The 23,582-nt window shown below is 46.1% G+C and overlaps 1 long non-coding RNA gene across 3 annotated transcripts in view; it reads left to right on the forward strand.

Annotated features, from left to right (window-relative positions):
• The window catches only part of LOC106630983 (uncharacterized), an 80,143-nt gene that overhangs the window by 53,347 nt on the left and 3,214 nt on the right, over positions 1-23,582 (forward strand). Inside the window, exons 1-3 of one of the 3 annotated variants that reach the window (XR_008732181.1) lie at positions 475-12,071; positions 13,533-13,786; positions 19,474-19,608. This is a non-coding gene — a long non-coding RNA (uncharacterized LOC106630983). Of the gene's footprint in view, positions 1-474; positions 13,787-19,473; positions 19,609-23,582 lie in introns of those variants that run through there. The other 2 variants (XR_008732182.1, XR_003558952.2) reach the window with 2 other exon arrangements.

The raw sequence follows: 23,582 nt of genomic DNA on the forward strand, positions 1-23,582 counted from the left end.
CTCAGAGGCATCTGATCATTTGGTCCTCACTGTCTGGAGCTGCTTCTCAGCAGTCATGGGCTTTTTAATGCTTGTTTACCAAGCTGCAAACCCTCCTTGCTTGCTGACTGCTGTTAGCAAATTAAATGTTTCCAACATCCTATCCTGTTCTCTGGCTTCAGAAGAGACATTTTCTTTCTCACAAACTTTCAGTGAAACCTCTTGCAAGGCTTCAAGTCATTATCTGCGAGTCACTGTTAGAACAAGGTTGTGAGCAGTAGCAAAAGTCAGAAACTAGGATCTCTCTGTAAGCAAAAATCCTCAATCACTTTATAAACAACCAGTGGTATATGTCTATATCTAGCAAATGTTGTTTTGGAGATCAGAAAAGGTCACCAGTTGCAGTGGTGGCATTTCACCCCTTATGACCTCATTAGAGGTTTTTCCGAAGTTGCTAGTTTTACTTATTTAACAATGAGACTGATTTTTTTCCCGTCTGCACAAAATAAGAGGCAAAGCATCCTTTGCAGCATGAGATGTACTGTATTAGGAGGAGAGGTACTTACTGCTTAGATGCTTTTCACATTCAAAGCACCTGAAAGGTGGTACATAGTAAAAGTGAGAATTAAGCTGATGGATGTATTGGTGATGTGTGGGTGTTTTACTGGGCAGGGCCCTTAACTCAGGTGCTGGGAGTTGTGATCACAGCCAGCTTTGGATGGAGGTACAAAGCAGGTACATTAAGGGAGACTGGCTGTGGTTTGGGAGCTGGAAGCTGTGCTCCCAGCCCAGCTGAAAGCTGTGGAATCCCCTGAGGATGCTCAGCGTGTGGGTACTCCTGCCTTGCTGTGTGGAAAGGGAGTCTGGCACTGAGCAGATGGTGCGGGCACACCACGCACCTGTTGCATGGGTGAGAGGAGGCTTCACACCATGTTCAGGTGTCACTGGGTGCTCGCTTGAGCAGAACATCACTGGCTTTCTGTTCTGGGTAATGGGTGTGGAATTATTCAAGATTAGGCTGTTAAATACTTGGAGCTGTCTTGGTAACAAGCTGTGATTTTTATTATTCTTCACTCCATGGTGACTTTTGATAGCTCTGAGTAAAGTACCCACAATAGTCAACAGCACGTGATGAGGAGAGGGCTGAGGGCCATTCATTTTCACTGATGGGAAGTTTGGAAATGCCTCTTAGGCAGCTTGATATTTTTAGCACCTGCAAGATAGGCATATTTGCAATTCCCTCTTTTATCTGTACTGTGGAAGGACCAAAAAGTCCCAACTATGGTCTTGTCTTTGTAAATGCCACAAATAATTTATTTCATCTCTCCTATACTGATGCTGCTGCTGTATCCTGATTCCCTGCTACTGCCAGTCTAAGCAAGGCTGCCAGGATACACCTGAATGAAAAGTTACCTAAATCTAGCTAGAATGGACTCTGTCTCAGCGTGCAGTAGACAAAAAGTGAAATTTCCCAAGCACTTGAGGAGCAGCTGCAATGTTTTTGATGCATATCTAGGCACATAACTCAGACTGAAACTTAACAGCAAGGCTTAGTCTCCTCACAAGAGCCTTTTAAAACTTGTTCTCAGAATCCAATATGGATTACAAATCATTAGAACAGATGAGGAGGGATCCAGAATGGATGAGGCACTGGTAAAACTAGATTAGTTAGAATATAGAAGAGATCTAAAAGCAGGAACAGCTAGGGAGATTATTAGCTCAAGAAGATGAGATTAGATAGAGCAGCTCTTCTTTTGCTACCCTGGCTTTCCTGTTCAGTCTCCCAGCCAAAAACAGCTTGTGCAACAATGCCAAAAACCAAAACATTCTTCCTCTAGGCTTGAAAATCTGGCAGCATTTGAATTTGTCCAGAACTCTGCCTCCATCCCAGCCTGCCTGTCTATACAGAGATGGAAAAAGGGGAGGAAGGCAAGGGCTAGCGGTTAGCAAGGGCTCTGGTCCGAGTTCTTTTCTAGAGTTGGGTGTGATGGGTGGATTCTTGCAGAGCTCATCAACTTTAGTTCTCTAGAGCTAAAGAAGAGGGAGAGAGCCCAGGCAAAATCACTCAGTGCTTGGTTTTATTTATATTTCTGCTCCACACCAGCAGTTGCTGGAGGAGTTGACCCTTTGGGTATCTTGCTTATTGTTCCTGGAGGTTTTTAATGTTTGTTTTTCCAGAAGCAATAATTCCAATGGATGGAAATGCAGTTACAGCTTCTTAGAGCAATTAACTCATTTGCTTTGGTCCACACTGCTGGATATTACTGCTAACTGGAAAATGTCATCCATTTGTTTATATTAAGGAAGAAAAGTGAGAGATTTGCAAAGAGAAGGCTGCAGTGAGATTGTTTGGTCCTAGTGGGCCTTAAACTATTCATCTAACAGGAGTGAGTTGAGCGCTTGCAGGCTCCACATGTAAACCGTGTAATCACCTTGTTAACACACTTTCCAGCAGTAACTTCCCTGACTCTTGCCTGCTTTGGAATATTCATGTGCTCATGCATCATTTTAATGAACTTATCAACACATTCATAAGCTATTAATTAAACATTTATTAGTAATTATGTTTTGGGATCGCCCGATGCATAACTCCTGGTGTTATAAATATGACATCTCACCCCTGCATTTCACCAGCCCAGTCCACAGGGTGAGAAAGACACAGCTGAAAGATGCAAGGCTCGTTCTCCCCCATCCTACCCAGCCTGCACCCGTATCTGGCTCAGCTCTTACTAATCGGTGTATTCTGCTTCCCTGGACATTGTGGAAATGAGCTGGTAGGAGAAAGCAGAATTCACTGGGTGATGGCCCACATTACCAAGGCAAATGCATGTTGTGGGGCAGCAGCGTGGATAGCCATGGCAGATTCTCGCTGCAAATGTTACAGGGATTTCCAGATGAGAATTAACGGACTTCCCTTGGCTAGCGTAGAAGAAAATGTTCTACGTGTGGTTGTTTATTATTTCTGTTACAGTCACTGTACTTGCTTATTGCTTCCATCTGTTGGCATCAAACTATTGGCTCTTGTCTTATCACTGGGATGTAAACCCTTCACAGGCAGGGAGCATGGTTTGGCGAGAGGCATAACAGAAGCGCCCAAGAAATTTAGGTGCTTAAAGACTGGGATGCTTTGGAATCTGTTCCAGAGAGGAACTCAGGTACTTTATTCCCGGCGGTTTCATTCAAGAAGAAATATGTTTGTTGGCCAAAAATATTAAGTGCATCAATTTTTGCCCTTCAAGCCTGGAGAAGTCGTTGCTCCAGACCATCGTATCTCCAGTTGGTGCCTCAGGAGATCATTAGCTTTGTTGTATGGTGTTCCTGGGGAACTGATTGACCCAGACCACATCCTGCTTAAAGAATACTTAAACTCCTACTTGGGCATAATTTGTTTTGCTTATTCTTCTTTGCTGCCCCTCCTCTTGTCTGCTGCCAGATTAGACAGGACAGGATCAAGCAGGCCAACTGGGAGATCCAGAATCATCATTAAAAATAAAGCTCCTGTCTTCCCTGTTCTCCAGGCCATGTCTGGATCCACCAACATTGTTACTCAAAGGAGTGCAGACAGATTTAGAGCACACCATGGGACCCGCTGGTGGCTAGTAGCCCCACAAACAAAACTCTCTTTATCTACTGCAGGCAAGCACTGGCTCTCCACTGGCACCAGGAACCCACTGGATAATCCCGTGCAGGTGGCCTCAGCTTTGATGCTTTTACGTGGCAATTTGGATGAATTGGCAGGAACGGGAGATGCTGCACTAGGTCGTGTGCTGTTTTATAAATTTTAATCCTCGCTTTGAATTTTCCAGCAGAATGGATTTTGCTCTACCTCTGGGCTGGAGGGAAACTTCTCTTCGTTACCCTGGAAACGTGAAGACGACAGATCCATCGTTCATCAGCGAGAGGGAGAAGATGAGAGGGAAATAGATGACAAAAAAGTATGGGCAGGGGGAAAGACCAAGGGAGTAGAAGAGTCTTTCAGAGGAGCCATCTTCACCTACTGCATCAAGGCTGGGAGCCTGGAGTGCTCAGGCTATCACCAGTGGTCAGGATTTCCCAGCACTTCATCAGACCTCCCATAGCAGAAGACTTGCTGGAGCAATTTTGCTTAATTTTGACAATAAAGCAATGGGTGATGGATTAATGTTAATATCTCCTTGCTCACTTCCCAGCTCTGGCAGCCTCGAATCAGCTCCCGCTTTACATATTTAATCTTCTACCTCCTTTAAACCTGGGATGTTGCTATGCAGAGGACACCTGAAGGTCAAAGAGCCGCTCGGTGACGGAATGGCCAAGCTGCAGGACAAGAGCAAGTGTTCCTATACTATAGACGAGAACAGGAGGAATCCAGACATACCCGCTTGGACACCACCTCCCCTTCACAGGGAGCCCATGAGGACATCAAGGCAATTCACCTGATTAAAGTCAGGCATATGTTTACATCTCCTGCTTAATTGGCTTTGTGAAGAAGCCAGTAAGTTATTCTTGTCCAAGCAGCCACAGAAGAAGCTGTAACACCCAGTGTGGGCAAATACACACAAAGCACAGAAGGGTAGCGTAGGGATCAGACTCCAAATGCCCATGCTACTCTTGCAAGCAGCTGGAAATCAAATATGCCCTTGGCTACAGGTGAAGTCAGAAAGGACATGCTGGCTGTCCCATCCCTGGAGCTTCAGAGCACAGCAGAGGAGTTGCCTTTTCTGCATTGTGGAGTCTGGCATAAGAGCTGGTGGCAACCTGAAGCTCACCCTGGGTCTGTGCAGTGGCATACCTCCATCAAGATACATATTCACACTGCAGAGTTTAAACTTAGGACAGCAATCTACACTCAGCTCTTGCGTTACTTGGTGTTACCATGTGTCCTGGAGGGTATAGGGCAAGGAAGTCCACAGTGCCAGACTCCCATCTTTTTACTGTGTTAACTGAGAGCTCTGGAGAACATAAACCACTCTTCGGTGTCTTGGTGAGGTCTGAGCTACAGTTAAAGGGAAAAGAAAGCAGATTTCTGCCCTTCCCACTGAACTTCAAGGAGTTAGACTCAAGAATTATTTTTTTTCCTGCTGGAAATTTGAGCGAAGAGCAGGTGAGAAAGGACACTTAAAGTCAGGATATTTAGTTCCTGCCCCCTGTAAGATCCCTGTGCTCACCTCCTGTTTCCATGCCTTGATGATATTACTCCCCCTCCTGCACTTTGTCTCCCTGCCACCCTCCAAAGCACCAGCTCATGTTAATCTTCTCTCTCCTTGCTGAGTTGCGAAGTGCTTAAAGGCAAGGGCTCCATTTTCCTGCCCTGATAAAGTCCCCTGTGCTCTAATGGCGCCATGCAAATAAATACATGATAATAAGCAGTAGCCTCTCATCCACACTGCTCCCAGGGCCACAGAGAGCCTGGGGCTTACCCCAGAGTTTGCAGGAGTGCCAAGGAGAAGTTATGTTCCCCTTGCCCTGTGAGGCTCCGTCCTCCTCCGTCTGTTCTCCTCACTACCTCGCTGTGCTCCTCCCTGGTCCCCTAGTATTGCCTTCATGTCTCCAAGTTTCTACTTGTCATAGCCCCGTGTCCCTCTATGCACTACCACCATGGACCTCCCAGCACTGCAGTTCTGTTCACAGCCTCAGTTCGCCTCTAAAGCAAGCCTGAGGAAGAAAAGAAAATGGAAAGGAAGTACTTCCCTTGAAGCAAGAAGATAACCAGCGTGAGCCAGGTAAAAGTTGTTGATTTTGTCAATATTCGAGGAACTGTATCTACTAAGACATGTAGGCTGCCATCGGAGGCGGAGAGCTGAGCTGGCTGGATTTTAACTTGCCACTGCCATCTGCGGGGCTGTTGTTGCTAGTAGCAAAGCCAGGCCATCTCAGGAGGATACTGATCTATGTTACAGTAATTATCCTCTTCCCCAAGGAAGTTTGCAGTCCCTTTTCCCTCCCTCACCCTGTTGCTGGAGCAGTGTCAGTGTAGCTGCCAGGCAGAGTAGTGGCAGCAAGAGACAAGTGTAGCAAACAGTATTTGACAGTGTGTTTTGGATGCATTTCAGGTGAAAGCACAAAAAACCCAAGCGTGTTTGATCCTGGCTGTACCTGCCTTCCATATTCATGTTTGTGCGCCTCCATGTCATTATGAGATTAAAGCATCATTAAGCACACAACGAAAGCCTTTGATAACACTCTGCCCCGTGCTCCTCCTTGCCTTTCTTTTTTGCATTTCTCCCGCCCATCCTATTTCTTTTTTTTTTTTTTTCCCTAGTCTTTTTTCCCCCTTCCTTCTTTCTTCTCCCCAGTCATTTCAGGGATGCTTTGGAGTAATACCTCACTGAGATACGATACAGTTGAAAGGACTGTATTCTGACTATCCTTTATACCAGTGTGTATATCAGTTTTAGCGTAACAGACTGGAGGCAGTGGCATCCAGTGCAAATCTGTGCCGCTGTATCCAGGTCCACAGAGGCTCTGCCAGCCTGGGAGAGCAGAGGACATGCTGCAGCTAAGTTGGTGCAAAGAGGGTGGGGAACACAACCAGGTCCCCAGTGTAGAGTTCTGGTGTAAATCCAGGAGTTACGCAACTGACATTGGGGAAGCTGGTTCAGATTTACACCAGGGTATTAGTGATCAGTATCTGGTATTCAGCACCTGCTTTGCAACCCTGCTACTGAGAGCTGCAGAGTTTCAAGCAGCCGCTGTAGAATGCTAGTAGTATTTTTAATAAGGGTGCTGAGACCAATCTACTCCTGTATGGCAAACGTGACAGCAATTTAGATTGAAAGCCTCTGTTTTCCAGGCAGACGCTCAGCCAGTTAGTGCAAACAAAAAGGCACTTGTAACTCCAGTTCTTTAATCTTACTCTTTGCTTCATGATAGATAAGGCGTCTTGACATCAAATTGCACTAATGCGGTCCTCTGAAGATTAGCACTGTGGACAATGCTTGTCGTCTGGCTTTCCCTGATATGTTTTCTGAGTGTAGCAAGGTCCAGTGGTCAAAGCAGGGATGCTGGTATGGAAAATGGGCTGTTCTCGTACTCTCCCTGCCTCTGACTTCTAGTCTGCCAGCAGCTGACCTTGCCTCTTGGTTTTTGCAGTTGTAAAATGGGCATAATAGAGACTAATTGCTGATGGATGGGGGGGTGGGGCAGGGCTGGGAGAGCTGGTTGGGGGATGGCTAATGATTATTGGCTTGAAAATTACAGAGGAGAGAGGGGAAGAAACAGAAGGAAGGTTTTGCAGTGAGTGTGGGATGCAGGAGCTGCTTCTCTAGAGATCTCAGAGCTTTTTTCTACAGATGGTCTCATTCCTCTCATTTGAACAAAGGGGCAAAAAAATAAAAGGTCAAGCAATTTGCCCAAGGTCATATGAGAAGTCTGGGAATGAACCCAAGTGTTGCAGGTGCTGCCAGCCTGCTGTAACCAGTGGGTTGTGTTGCCTGTTCACAGGCTGTAAAAGCTGTTGATGCAGACAGAAACCCCACCATGTGTTTCAGTTCCCAGTACCATGCATTGGGCAGAGTTGGGAGTCACTTCAGCAGACCCAGAGAAGCATTTGAGGGGGATGCAATGGCTGCACAGCAGCTCTGGTTCTGTGTATTATCCAGTGTAATTATCCAAGGACCATAACGCCTGGGCTAAATTCTGTTGCTAGTTTCTCTCCAAGTAAAGCCAGAGCAGCCTGTGGGGGGGGATGCAGACTTGCTGGGATGGGTGTGAGAAAATGACAGGAGCCTGGAGCCACTGTGATCCTCCCAGGCTCTGCAGCAGGAAAGAGTCCACCTTCCTAAGGACTCTTTCAAGTACCCCAGGCATAAAAAACAGCCTGAAGTCCACCTGGATCTGCCATGAGTCTGTGGTTGAACCTCTGCTGAGCCCAAAGCCCTGGGCTTTGCTTTTGTTGGTCACTCACACCACCGGAACAAAGTGGTTGGGCTCAGCCCTCACCCTGAATGGGGCTGCATGAGTGCTCCTCCATCCCATGGCTCACATCCACCCTCCAGAGAAGCTTCACTGCTTCCACGGAGGTGGGCCTGTCCTAGTACATCAACCCACCTGCTTGGCATTGAGTGATTTAGCACTGAAAATGAAGGGGACTCACCTGGACTGTCCTGCAGCTCCCAAACATCCCATGCTGTGCATGGTGCCGCAGAGTCTCCCTTCTGCTCGGTGCAGAGGGACCGTACCCTGACCGCACTGCTGGGCCAAAATGCAGCATCAGGGAGGGGCAGGTATGAGTACTGCTCTGACACCACACTGCAGTCATCCATGACTCCATCAGCACCAGAGGAGATGGGACATGCGGGAGCAATGTCAGCCCAGCAGGGAGCTCACAGCAGCCTCTCTGAGATCAAACTGTAGAAGACTGGGTAAAATGGACAGGAGAACAGAAGAAAGGAGGAAGATGTCTCAAGTCAATTGCACCAAGAAAAACTCTGCATGAGGTGAAGGAACTTCACAGCAGAGCCAAGGCAGAACAGGCAGCTGAAGTCGAGAAGCAAATTTGAGCCCTGAGGCCAGGAGCAGCAACCAGCCCTGCATGAGCAGCCACAAAAGGAAGGTCCCATCAAGTGGTGCCCTGCCACGGAGAGGTGGGGAAGGCAGTGGGTTAAACATGCAGGCCTGGGACCGTGCTGCAGGTGTTAGATCCTGACAGTTCCCTGCTGTGGCTTCCTCTGGAGAGGCCTTGCTCAGCCAGCTCTTGGTGGATGAAAACAGCAGTGGATAGACAGTGAGGGCTCAGTAGCCTCACAGGTACTGCTGCTTACCCAGCAGCAAAGACTGCTGGATAAAACACCTCTGAAGTGAGGAACCTCTCTGCACACTGCGGATGCAGGGAGCTCAGAGGTGTCTTTTAGACTGACTATGTCCTGAAAGTTTGCAGTTATTAATTCTTTGCCTGGGCAATGCAGGCAGGCCACAGACTGGGGCAGCTGTAGCCAAATCCTCATTGCCCTGACTGGGGCAAATCCCCAGTGCCCTGGCGTTGATAGCTTTGTGTGTGAGTGAGGGCAGTCTGGGGCCAGGCCCTGCTTGCCCCTCTCCCTGGCTGCCAGGCTTCAAGGGACGGGAGCAGCTCTGTTCCTGCCTGCAGGGACCATCTGTGGGCATGTAGCTATTGCCAGGCAGGCGGTACCAAAGGATTCCTGTGCTAGCAAGAGTCTTTTGTTGCTGTTGTTTCAAAGTCTTTGAAATGCATGTTTTGTTTCCTTGTTCTGACATGACAAAGGACTATTTTAATTGCTGTGTATTAAATCTGTTCATGGGGGAAAAAATGAAGGACTGCTTTAGCCTGCTGTTCTTGGGGAGCTGGTCTGTTATCAATAGCCTCTTTCTACCAGAGTTCAGCAGGCGATGGCTTCAGCCTCGTCAGAGTCAGTGGTGGCATATTCCCCAGCCTATATTCCCTGGGTGTGGATGTTCAGCCTCAAAGGAGGATATATAGCAATGCAAAGGGCTGATTCTTCCCTCCTGTCCCTCCCCTCCTCCTGACAGCTTGAAGATCCCTGACTTAGGGTACTTCCCTTTCAAATATTTTCATGCCAATATAAACAGAGCTGCCCAGCTCCTGGTATTCTGGTGTGCAGGACCCTTGTGCCAGGCTACAAAGCAGGACAGGCCAGTGACACCAAGCTGTCCCTGGGAAACGTGGTTTTGCAGCACTTTCCCTTGGCTACGACAGAGCTCTAGCTCTGTCCGACGCTGGGACTGCCCACACCTGATCGAGCTGGCCGGAAGATTGCAGGGGCAGGGAGAGAGGTGGGTGTTGCGGTGGAGCTTGCGAGGCAAGGGACCAAGAGAGTGACTCAATATGTGAAACCTGACAGCTCTGTGTCAAGGTCTGGCCACAGCACAGAGCCACGGAGGGGAACGAGGCTCATCAAATTGAGCCTGGGAAGGTTTCCAAAACCTTGTCTTCACAAGCCAACAGTGTGCAGGTTTGCATAAATATCTCTAAAATTCATCAAACAGTTCAAATGAAATACACTAAGGAAGGAACTATTTCTGCATTTAAATCCACACACAGTTACTCCTCTGTCTTTGAAATCCAGCGATGCCCGCCCCTCCATCAGCCTAGGAGCAAGGTACATTCCAGATGGTTCCCCCATCCTAAAAAACTGCACTGCACAGCCGATTAAATTCTGCTTGTTGTAATTAAGCCTGACACAATTAGCTGTCAAGCAGGGCACTCATCTGTTTTATGTTGCAATCTCTTCAACAGGCGAGGCTGCTAGACAAGATTGTCACTTTTCGAAAAGATTTTCATTAGTTACCCTGGGCTCTGTGTCAGGCTATGAAATATAAAAATGTGCTCTGTAGCCAAGTCAGGGAAATTCTCATTTAATGGTCCACACAGTATTATGAAAGTAATGTACTCTGAAAATGAATGCATTTTGGAACATTTCGGAAGAAATGTAATTTGTCTGCTAAGTAATAACTGCATGTTCATGAATTTACTGATTTTTTTCAATATGCCTTTCGTAAAGTTGAAAAGACTTGTTCTGACCTAAAATGAGAGGAAGAGAAACTGTTGATTTTAATGTTACTCCTTCCTCCCTCCCTCTCCCCCTCCCTCTTGCTTTCATTCTTTCTTTGTTTTCCATCACTTCCGTGCACCCTCAGTATAAGAACCAGGCACTGTCTGATAAAAGTGGAAGCTTGGCAGAGAAGAAATACGCAGCCAAAATGGAAAAGACAGAAAATAATTGCGGTCGGTGAGGAATGAGGGAGCTCCATCTTTCTGTGTCTTTAAGAACAAAGAGCAAGAAATCCCCTGTTGCTCCTCACAGTTCAACAACCAGCATCTGTCAGTGGAGATGCAATTACAGTTTTCCTGTTTTGGTGGGACTTTGAATTTTCTGCATTGCTAAGTCAGAGGCTAAGGGGGGGTCAAACACACAGAGTTGCGGGTGCTTCTCGCCACCAAAATTCAGACTTGCAATCAGAAAATAAGGAAGAATTCCAGGCTGGCAGAGCCTTCTCCTTTCCTTATAAATACATCTGGACTGTAGGACAAATGCTTTGACCCTCTCTGTCTGGTGCATTGCCTCTCTCTGCTCCAGTTCACTCCAGTGCTGAAGCATTCGTGACTCTGGGTTCAGATGTGATGGTCTAAACTGGGGATCATGCACAGCCAGGGAGATGGGGGCAGAGCTGAACGGCCATGGAAATGCTGCCTGAGCTTTCCATCAGAAGAGAAGTGGTGTTGAGTTACTGGGTTGAATCAGGCAGGAATTTGGTAGGGGGCAGAGAGGAAAATGAAAAACCAGATAAGTGGAAACCAAGTTGGGAAAAAAAGAGGAAAATAGGTGAGGAATTACAGTGAGAATTGGGACTGTAGTCACAACTGGCATGAGTGAGCTCAGCAAGCTTCTGCATTTACTTAAGATGTGATTTTGATGGTTGCAGGATGACACGGTCCAGACCTGGGTGAAGCTGAAGCAGTGTTGTCACTGCATCCTGCCAAGCCATGGTTAGAAATTATTCTCCTCTGATCTGTTATTACCCCCACACTTGTGTATTTACGTGGCCCTGTGTGGCCTTGAACAGGAACAAGTAAAGAGTGGCATATATTACTGTCTTGATATATCTGTACAAATTGGGCTTGTCAGTTTATACGTTGAGATGAAATATAGTTTTCAGATCATAAGAAGTTATGTGCTGAAGTCTGAACCCTGCTGCGACAAGCATTACCCAGCTTTGTTTGCTGCCTGTTACTGGCCATTAACTCCCCAGGCAGACTCTCTTATTCAGAATTCAAGTGAATTTAATCAGGCTTCGTTTACCCTCCTTGGGAAGGAATAAAGTTCATCCAAATTAACACCACTTATCTCCAAATAGAAGCACCCCTACATGAGGTTCAGTGTGCATTTCAATGATTTGTCTTTTATGGCACACCTTCTCCACACTCAGATTTCCTTTGCAGTCAGACCTTTTCTTGAAAAAGGCTCTCACTTTCCCAGAGCAGTTCTGGAAGTTGTCTCATTCCTTCCCTGGGTGTCTGCACAGGGCTGGGAGCTTGGGGCTGAAGTGGAGCCTGGTCCATTAGCATTCCACCACAGAAGGAGGTCAAGAAAAACTCATCCAGAAGCATGAGGAAGGAGCAAATAAAAGCAGAGCGGGTGAGCTGAAAAAATTGTCTCTTAATTGAGCTGGGTGAGAAGGACTAGTGGTGATTGCAAGGCTTGTAGGTCTTTGTTTATGAGAGCTGCCTTCCTGCGATCTGTCTCCATGGGATAGAAGCATCCAAGCTACCTTGAGAGAGCGTCATGCAGGGAGGAGCTGAACCAGAGTGGCTGTATGCAAAACATGTGGGGTGCATGGCTGTGTGCGCGCTGCTCCAGTGCTGTTTCCAAACACTGCCAGCACTTTTGGTCCAAAAAGCAGAGTACTAGGGCTTTTCCTCTCCAGCATGTTCCCTTCCTTCAGCCAGGGCAGGATCACCATGGAGTAGCACAGAACAAAGGGAGAGCTTGCCCTCATACCCCAGATGCTGATTTTTAAAGATGGTCACATACACCATAGTGTGCATGGATGGGGCAGAGCAATGTGGAGTCACAGATCGTTTGCCATGATGACAACCTTCATAAACAGAGTAAATCTAACATGTCTGAGATAGGAGAGACCCAGGGTGTCTGTGCTGGAGAGCTCAGCTGCATGTGCATGGGGGCTGTTTGACCAGGTCTCTGGACATCTGCTCTCCACCCTGAGCTACTGCTCCAGCCCAGCTGCCAAAGCTTTAACATCCCAGAGAAATGGCTAGCATCCTTTTTTATGCTGGGATGAAATGCCTGGGCAGAAAGAGAGGGTCTGTGCAAGAGACACAGATGGATAGCAGCTCTGCTCCAAGTCCTCTAGCTATCTCTTGAGCAAGCGGTGATCAGTCTGGCGGATGCTGCCCTCAGCACCCAGCTTCCCCCGCAAGCTGCTTGCTCCATGTAGGTCCGGGGCTCGCCGTGTGGCTTGGCTGACGCGGGCACCCAGGGGGATGCTGGCTTTGCTGCTGCAAGTGGCCAGCACGTAGTGGGTACATGCTAGCAGGGGCTCTTGGCTTGCTGCAACTCGCTGCTTTATTGCAAATAGCTTTGGCTGTAGCTGCTGTGATAACAGTAAAACCCAACCCCCCAAAATCCCTTCCTGCTCCATTCTCTAGCTGTATCTGCTGCTGGCAGAAGCTGTGCCAGCACCAGGTGCAAGGGGCTGCTCAATGAAGGGTACAATGAACCCCAGGTCTGATTTTTTTGTGTCTGTTTAACACTTTCCTCCCTCCATTACTATTTGTCAGTGGGAATCCCTCCCTTCCTGGGTCATCAAAGTGAGGGGTATTTTCCCATTTTGTGAGTGTCTTAACGCTGGGACAAGAGTCAGGAAGAGGTCAATGAACGAAAAAGGTCCCCAGGTGCCTCCCTTTTCCCCACACCGCTGCTGCTCACCACAGGCTGGGATGAACAGGCAGCTCCATTTAGGTTCGTGCTTGCATTTGGTTTGGGACATCACATAAGTGGAGGCCTCAGCATTTACACCTGTGCTTGAGTTGAAGCCCATGTGTAAGGAGACTCACAGCCTTTTTTGTTCCTCCTCAGCATCTGTCTGATGAGAGCCAAAGAGTCCTGCCAGTCCCATCCAGTTTGTCGCACTGAGCTGTTGACCGCTGCACATCTCTGCGCTGGTCACAACTCCCTGATGCATTCAGAGCCTTCATTAGGTTTCACCGAAACCCCACATTGGCAAAGGTTTTTCTGGAGCGACCTCCTACACATCACAAACCACAGGTATCACCCCAGTTCTCCAAAAATAACCTGAAGGGATGGAAGAGAAGCTCTCTGTTGTCTTTCAGGTAAGTGAATTTAAATACATAACTCTGACAGTTTCAATTATTATTCTTTTAACCGCACTACAAGAGAAGAAAAAAAAAGAGATTTATCACAAAAGATTGTTTGGGGGGAAAGGGGGGTAGGACGGGGGAACTCTAGAATGTTTTATTTATGGGAAAACTGCAAATTACCTTAATCAATTCCTTTACTAAGCTGTGTCAGCTACTAAAACATTGTTCTTTGTGGGTGAATAACTTTTAATTTGAGTGTTCTAGTATTCAGCAGAGTGAGGTAATGGATTAGCAATTGCCTGTATTGTAAATGTCATCTTGGCATAATTAGGGTGATTATTGTTAACCAGTGGAGTTTAGTATTTATCTGTCACTGGGTGAGAGAATATAACAAAGCCCCAATTAGTTATAAATGGTGGTGGGTGGCGGGAATGGAACACAGCCTCTGAAACACTATTTTTGTTTTAAATTTGTTTCAGTGGTGTTTATTTGGTTTTAACATCCACATTAAAGTGATCTCCCCCTGACAAGAGGGATAGTAAATCACGTGCACACGTAGGTGCCATGTGTGTCAGGGCAGGAATTACAGCAGAGAAGGCAACGTGAGCAGGAGCACCACTCCAGTTTACTGCACAAAGCACAGGTTGCTGCCTGCCTGTTCTGAAGCAGGTAAATTGTCTTCCACTGTGCCCAGCTGGGAATACGTGCGATCCCTGAATCTGTCTGGTATTGCAGGCTCAAGAAAGCGAAAAAAGATGTGAGAAAAGCTTTTTTAACTGACTCCATCCTGATTTCTCCTTTCTGATCCACTCACCTTTGTCCCTTTGCCCTCAGAGTTGTATTTGCCCTTTAAATGGGCCAAGTGAATGTTTGATCTGTGGTAACAGTCACTCCCTGAGAAATGGGAGCAGAGGAGTAGTAGAAGTTCACATCAGTAGAAAAGGGATGCTAAGTTGCTGGCAGATAAACATTCCTCCAGGTGACAGCTGTCTCTGACTGTGGTGCTTCTGCTAGCTCCAGTTCCCAAACATGTGCACCCCTTGGTTGCAGTGCAGTTTAGGTGGCCTTTCCAAATCCAGCAGTGCAGTCAGTAAGCACCTGACTGGACTGCACCCGCTGTGTCATCTCTGAAGGACACCAGCATACCCAGACTCAGCACCAATGTCAAGTTTTAAGTCTTAATTCCCATTTAGGCTCCTCGCTGCCCATTCATTTCTAACAGCACCCTGTTTCTGATAGTCAAATGGGTACTTTAAGGGGAAGTGGTCTGAGTTCAGCTCTGCAAGGGAAGGGATGCAAAACCTTATTACAGGCAGCTATGGAACAATGTCCGCACTGGAAGCATCATCTCCTTTCCCCCCAGGGCAGTCGCAGCTGGCTCAAGGCACCAGGGTTAATGTCCTTTGCGAATACTTATCCAGCCTAATAGAACTGGGGATATTGCTATCACTCACAGATATTTCAAATCCTTCCTCTTAATCCTGACAAGCTCTTGCCCTTAATAACTTCAGTGGGACTTTTGCCAGAGCAAAGACTGTCAAGTCAGATTCTCAAATTAAATGAAAAGAAAAGCAGGAAGGGAAGTTCAAGGTGAGGGTTTTTTCCTTGGTGCTCTTTATGGATGTTCATAGCTGGAAACTTTTTCTTTTCCCCTTCTGATTATCTAAATGATGGATGAGTCAAACGTCCTGAGAAATATTTCCAGATCCAGACACAAATGACAGAGGATGAACTGAGCAAAGCCATCAGGGGCTGAGAAAAGACAGAGAAAGAAGTCTTAGAGAGCTGATAGGGAAATAAAACTCAGTGGAAAGAAAGAGGTTTCGGAGGAAAGCAGGGATCACGTATACTTTATGAAGCTTGCACATGGAAAGAGTTTATGTGTTTTTAAATAATGGATATTTAGGTATATTTAGGTACATTGTAATCATTCATTGGTTTAGGCTATCTCGGACAACAGGTTGCTTGTGGCCACAGTGTACTACGTGGTAGTTTTCAAATTCTTTGGAAACCTTTTGCAGTGCTCCATCTCCTGTGACACAGATTATCTCAGCTTTCTTTAAAAATGAGAGGAACATTTCTATGCTCTCTGTGGCAGAAAACCTAGAAAACGTGAAGCTGAGAGCCACAAAGCAAATAAAGATCCAGTTCTTGTTTTAAGACATTCTCTGATTGCTGGAGACACTCCTACTCTAGGGAGGGAAGAGGCTTGATCGATGGTTTGTGGGGTTTAGGGCAGGTGGTGTTGATAAGTGATGAGCTTTTGTCAGGGTATGAGCCACAGGAGACAATGAGCAGCAAGAACAGAAGATTTGAGCTGCTCTTAGGAAGAGCTGGCATTTTCCTGCACCTTTTAAAAGTAGGCACAAGATGCCATGGGATCCCTCCATGCACCAGCTGAGCAACAGGACAGACCTTTCTCTGCCCAGCATAGCCTTGTCTAGCCCAGCACCATGTGAAGTTTGGCAAACTAATATCCCTCTGGGGAGGTAGTATCCCTCCAGGTCCAACCTCACCCTGAACAGTTTGTTTTCCCCCCAGTGTGCAGAGACTCACCTTTTCACCCAGGGAAGGAACTGATGTCGCCACCTGAAAATCTGCAACATCTCTGGGAGGATCTGTGAGCCTGTGGCCGCAGCAGGGCACGACTGCAGCAGCCAGAAGCTTGCCAGTAAAAATAGGTTTTGACCTGGTTTTGGAGTGGGTGCGACCTGGATTTACGTATTGCTTCCATTGTAAACTATATAAAGCTGGTAAATACTCCATAAGCCTAACTTAGATCCTGATTGTACCTGAAACGAGCCCATAAATCCAATGTACTTTTTTGCAAATGCAGCCAAATTTCTGCTATTATTTATTTAGATGCATCTGGGAGCTTACAAATTTGCAAAGATTTGCCAGCACAAATATTTTTCAAAAAAGCATTTCCCCACTTCTTTGTAAATATTCTGCCTCCAGCCTTTGTGGGAAAAAAGATGTTTTGGCCAAAGTAGGAAAAAATAAAAATCTATAAGCATTTTATAGAACTTGTCAAATACAATTTTAGTTTAGTTTTACAGAGGAGCAGGACTTCCTATTCTCTTCAGCGTCAATGGGAAGGTCAATATTACTTCTATAAAACCTTCAGCAGCAAGGCTTCTTACATGGGTATGTCCACTTTCCATGGAGAGTCAATAGATATGCTCACAGCAATTCATGAACAGAATAGGAGGGATCAAAAGGGAATTTTTGAGAGGTTGAGTTCGCTTGTATGAACTGAAGCAGAAACTGATTCCTTAAAGGCTTGATCCAGCCCCTACTGGGAGATACGAAATTGCTTCAACAGAAGCAGGACCTGACCTTCACCAAGAGACAAGCCAGGACCTGAAGGAGCCCTAACGGCTTAACACAGGCACCGACATGCCAGCAGCCACCTCCTCACCCTGCCTTTGGATTGCAGTCAGTCCCTGGGAGAAAATAGAAATTCATCATAATGAACAGATCAGGGAAGCTCAGCTCAGTAGCACTATTTAACACCTGATAATCCCTCATCCCAATTTGCTCCAGTTTATTAGACATCCCTGGAAACAAGCGTGATGGAAATACCCTGGAAAGATGACAGCAAGCAGAGCTGTCAATTCATGGCCTCTCCATCAATGGATTCTTCATGGAGAACAAAGCTGGCACCTCCCTCTCCTCTTCCCAGCTTCATGTCAAGAGAATGGAGGCATCCCCATGCTGCAGCCAAGAGGGGCACTTCTTGATCAGGTCTGGAGACAAAATCAAGCCAGCCATGTCCACAAGTGTCAGCGCCAACAATCCTCCCATAGTAACGGGAAAAATCCCAGTATGGGCGGAAAAGGGCAGATTAAACTGGCTGAACTAAGCTGCTTGTATCTGAAGACACCAGAGGGAAGTGTTACTTCCCTCCCCCCAGCCCTTATGCTTCAGCATTGCCACTTGGCTCAGATAATTTACTTTTAATAGTCTAGTTACAAATGAGATTACAAAGGAAGCACGTGACTCAGAACAGGGATTTCTGAGTCACATTCCCATTTCCCCCTCATGCCTCCTAGGCCTCTAATAAACTACAAAGAGACATTAAGAAAACACTAAGAACTCTTCATCTGCTGAGATTCGGGAACTGGTACAGTGAGCAGGCAATAATGGATTCCGTGTATTTGTAATATGTCCCTGCGGCAGCAACTAAACAAGGGAGACGGGAAGTTCAAGTGCTCAGGACAGAGGCTGCCCAATCAGCTGGCCAGCTGTGGGTAGAAAGCAGATGAGCAGTGTCTGAGGCTGGGTGAACACGCCTTTCCCAGACAGTCTTTCAGGAGGCTTTCACCTGTACCCGTGCCTCACTCCCTGGGAAGCCCAAGGGGAATGAAGTAGTTGTCATCTGTGCTTTGAGACATTTTCTGCATCACCCCCCAACATGTACTGTATCGCTTGAGCCAGGTTAAATCACACCATGCAAATGGGAAGAGAAAAGGGGCCACGTCCTATCTCTGCCTGTGACGTCCCTGACTGTAACACCAGTTCAGCAGACAACTGCAGGTAATGGGAAAATCAAGCAGAGGTTAAAAACATATACATAGAACTAATTACAGAAAGAGAGCTAAGCCCAGGGTGGATGAGAGCCCTTGATAAAGGAAATGGCTTCACCAGGTAAATGGAGCAGTTGGCCTCAATGGCTTGGGTTATTTTTTTTTTTTTCTTCATGTAGGTCAGATGTCTTCCCGAGGGGGTTTCTCTTAACCTCCCTCTTAGGATCTCAATTACACACTCAACACAGATTAACAACAACAACAGTTAGAGCAAAAGAAACCTCAGTGGAAAACACAGTGCACTTAGACCAGAACAAATAGCAAAGGGTTCACGGGGAAGGAAAATCAATGTGGCTGATATTTATTACACTCTTTATGAAGGTAGATGGGACTCAACCAGAGTCCTTTTAGAGTTCTGTTCTGCTTGGGTTTTGCCATAAACAAAAATGATGAGTCCAGCCCTTCATTACAGCTTTGTGCCCAGCACATTTTAATTAGGATTAGGAAAACAGACAGGGAGGGGAAAAAAAGCAGGAGAAAAATAAAGAAAAAGAAAAGAGGTGAGGAAAAGCTCAAGCTAATTCATAGTTTTGTATCAGTTCTGTTCAGGCTTCTCTTGGATCTTCCAAAAGCAACATCCCTTTTCATTCAGCTTGGATAGTTGCTGTTCAAACAGGCTTTTGAACACCACACATGAAGAGAAAATAAACAACCATGAGCAGGGAGGGGAAAGGGGGAAAAAAAGAAGGCAAACAATGCAATATGTGTAGAATCTAACACAACACAGCATTCCACACTGGGAGGCAAAGACCAGTGATGGTGACTGTAATTCAGCACGAGTGGGAACAAAGTAGAAAAAGGGCAGAGGAAAAGCATGTTGTGAGTAATCAACAACTTGCTTTCACCCACTTGCCTCTCAGCATACACACACACAGAGCGAGGTGTGCACAGACACGCTTAGGGTAGGAGCACACAGGAATGCTCCTCTGTGTGTGCACTCACACTTGCAGAGCCATAGCCATGATCTCTGTGAGGGATTGCATGGCCGAGACCATGGCAAGGGGCACAGGAGCGCGCACCAGGTTGGCTGATGGAAGCAGTTTCTCACTTACTCTGCCCCATGCTGGCCTGCTTGCACACAAAGTCCAATATGTGTGTGTTTGTGCGCAGGTGTCTGTGGAGACCCACAAAATGTGTTCTCCCTGCTTGATCCATCCTATTACATGACTGACGGTGCTCGGACATGGTGGAGATTGATAGCATTGAGATCGGACTCTGGTCAAGGAATTTGAAATCTGATTTGAGGTGAGTCCTGCTTCAGGTATAGCTCAAAAATCAAATTATTTTAGTTGTGGCAGGGAGGGGGAAGAGAAACAGAGTAGGTGAAATAATAGCTAGTGTCTAGCTAAGATAAGCCAGGCAAGACAAAATATTAATTCTGATTCTGTTAGCACACCAAACAGAGAGACACGTAATTCCATCCACCTGTCCAAATCAGAGAAAATTGCTGTCACCAGTGGTGCATAAATCAGGGATGATAAATCATTAAAACCAAGTAGAAATGGTAACGTCCCACCGTTTGATGCCATTGATAATAAACCTGTCTGGGAAAGGGAGATCCTCTGAGTTTAGGGGCTCACATTTATTTGCAAATGAAGGCACAGGTAGGCTTTGAAGCTCTCCTAAGGTTCGCAAGCCTCACTGATAGCAGAGGGCATGTCCAATCCAGACTGTATGTTGACATCTTGTATTACTCCATCGCACAGGCATAACACCAGGCTGAATTTGAGCCATCTCCTCAAGCTCATGGCTCTGTCCATCCACTTGCTCCAAAGGGTGGATGGGATGACTTCAGACCTGGAGGAGACCTGAAGATAAAGCCCTGCCCTGCTGTGCTCTGCTTGCTCCCAGCTCTGCCAGTGATATGCTGTGTCATCTTGAGCAGTCACTATGGCTAGACACATCCCCTTCCATATCAGATGGCTCATACAGGTGTCCTCATTAACCTCGTTAACTACTGAGCCAAAAGGATCACACATGTCTGCTGATGAGATTCACTTTGAGTCTTGGAGTGTGTGTATTGCTCCATCAGCCCACAGTATTCCATCCAACATGATCAAAAGTCTCTTTCCAACATTTGCCAGCACAGCAGGGGTAAAAAGGGATTGAACTGGGTTCAGTGCTTGCAAGAGAGAGGTGTTGCAGTTGAGGCACAGTGAGTTCAAGTCAGGATTGCGAGGAAACTATTCCCTACTCTGTGAAATTAGTGCATCTCAGAAAAAGGGCACAGCCAGTTTATGGAGCATCCTTGGTTTGACATTTTCCCTGCTGCTGCAATCACTTTGGGCTACCGTGGAGGAGTAGGGCTGTAACCACCGCCACACACAAAACAAAGACAGGAGAAAAATCTCCTGGTTTAGGGAAGTAGGGAAACCTTTGGCTCAAGCTGCGTCTTTGCAGGAGCTGGCAAAAGCTGCAGCTTTCTGCAGCCACCTGGAGCTTAATTGCCACTTAAAGGAATTATCTTCTGCCTTCATCCCTAAGAAAAGCAACTGTTTGTATGGAGCAGACAGACAGATAGGGAAGGACACTGGAAACTGTTTTGTAGACCTGCTTCCTCTCCTTTCCCCATGTTCAGTGTGAAAGAAAATAGAAACAAAATTCAGCCAACAGCGAGAGAAAGCAGAAGAGGTGCTGGGCAGAGTGTGAGCCTCCAGACGCTGGAATAAGAGAGAACAGACACCTCCAAGCATCCCCGGTCTTGTTTTCCTCCCTCAAGCAACTGCCGTTGGTGGCTGGAACACATTCCTGCTGGACTGGTGGACTGGCCCTGTGTCTCGCCAAAGACTCCCTTCTTATGTCACACCTCAGCATAGCTTTTGCTGCTTTTGGCATTACTGTAATTCATGTTTTTAGGGAGTTCTCCCAGCATTTGATAACCCAATGCTTTCACTGGGATTTTGTCAGGAAGACTATTTCTTCTCTCCTTAAAGGAAAAAAAGAACCCCTTTTTTCTTTCATATATACCAGGAATAACTCCTTGCTGAAATAAGCTACTCACTATGGGGAGAAAGGCACTGCACTGACAGACTTTAAAACTGACAACTTACTATTAAACTACAAAAAAAGTCACCACCCCAGTGATGATGGAGGCTTAGCAGCAGGAGACTCTTTCAGCATCCTTTTGCTGTGCTAAAAGCTTCAGGGGAAGTTACAAGAAACCAGAACTGGGCAGGTCTAGCCTCATGCACCCAGAGCTTAAACTAGCCCTGGCTTAAACCCTGAATTGTCGCTTTTTTTACCCTCTTAATTGTCATACAGTCTTGCCTCATAACGTTATGTCCAGACTCCTTTCTGAACATCTCTCTGAGCACTTGGTACTGAGGCATCCAGGCCTTTCTACCACGCTGCAGCTGTGGATAACTGGCTAGCTGAAAAAGTTCACATAGACATAGCCAGCTGGCTGGACAAAAATGCACATCGCTCTCAGCTTATCTGAAGTAAAGCAAAAATACACTATCCCTGGCTGTTCTTGTTACACAGTAACAGGAAGATTGCGGTGGAAAAAGAATGTTGCAGGTGGGAACAGATAACTACAGAAGAGAAACTAGGGGCGGGCTTGGTATTTAGGCAACTAACCAATAATGAGCTTAACTTTTGTAATATGTATGAGCTAATTATAACAAGGCATAAAAGGTGACTGTAAGGTACAATAAACGAAGTCTGCTGATCACTCATATTGAGCGACTGTGTCTTCCCTCCGTCGCGACATGCAGCGATCTGGAAGGATGCCCCACATTCTTCCTTTTTTTCTTCTTTTGTTCCTAATATTAATGTCTCATTAGTCTATGGGTGTTTCTGCTTGCTCAGAGCTCTAGCCCACATCTACATTATATCCCTGTCTCTTTGTTTTCACGCAAGCATCTCTGTATGCATCAATCCAGGTACGTTACCTGTTGCATCCTCAGCATTTGGCTTTCAAGCACTTGGTTTTAGCAGCACTAAAATAATCCAGACCCTCTCCCATACCACCACGTTCTCCAGTTTGCAATCAGGAAGTATTGCCAAAGGCTTTATATTTTAAAAATCTGTTGTGCCTTTTTTCACAATGAAATATTTTAACCTCAAACCATCCAGCATTACCTGCACATACCCTGAGGGGCAGAGTAGACAGTGGGAAAGTCCTCAAACTATTAGCATAAAAAGGGATTGATTGAAGGACAGCACTGGGTCAGTAAGACATGTCCTAGGCATTCATATCCCAAACAGGTAAGGCTGTCAATTTGGAAGAATCAGTCTTTTAGGAAATAATACATTTCCTGGAGTAACTGCTTCCCTGGTCAAAAAGCTTCATACCTAGTAGTTTCTTGCTTTCATTTTCTTGTCCCTGATCATCAGCTCACATATATTTTCATCTCTTTACAGGAGTCAATAGAGATACACGTGCTTATGTGAGCTAAAGATCTGGTCCAAGTCTTGGTCTGTATTACAAACAAGTTTCAAAGAGATTCTTGGCAAATGAAGAAGGAAAATAAGTCTTTTTGTACTCTGAAATTTCCCAGAAATAAAACAAATGCACAGTCAAAACTATTCAAATGACATTTCAGGAGATCAGTCATAGAATCTATTAATGCATTTCTTTTTAAACAGATGGAGTTTGCAAATTTACTTTGAGCTTATAGGCTAACCCGTTCTATTGCTATCATGGCCAAACCTGATTTCTGACATAAAACCCAGCTCTGTGTTCCTAAGAGTCTCCAAGCTGAAATGGATAGGATTCTGCCCAATATAGGTAGGGTTTAATTAGAAGAATAACTTAATGACAATCTTATCAAGGTTGTATCAGCTTTTGAAGCCACGTCACATGCATATTCAAGTAAGTCAGACATATATCCACTGAAAATGGCTCAATTTTCTGGAAGATCAGAATCAAGTGTAGGGTCTCACATCTATACTCACATAAAGCAGTGCCAAACCCTGGGGAAAGCTGTTCTGAAATCAGTGTGACTACTCGCTCAGTAAAGCTCTGCACAGTCCAGTCCACAGCAGTTATAGCTAAAGGTTGTAGCTACAAGCTTGGGCCTGATGCCCCACTGCATAGTGTGAATGGTAAATGACAATTATTCCCACTGATAAGGCTCTTGCCTAAAGAATTTTATTCTTCTAAAAACAAATAACTGCCCCCCATCTTCTTGTATTGCTAGAGCAGAAAATGTCTCTGTAGTTGTGATTCTCTCTTGACTCTGTATTTGGTGGCCCTGTTACACCCACCTCAACAC

This window comes from Falco cherrug, chromosome 4 (assembly GCF_023634085.1).
Source record: "Falco cherrug isolate bFalChe1 chromosome 4, bFalChe1.pri, whole genome shotgun sequence".
Taxonomy (NCBI): Eukaryota; Metazoa; Chordata; class Aves; order Falconiformes; family Falconidae; genus Falco; species Falco cherrug.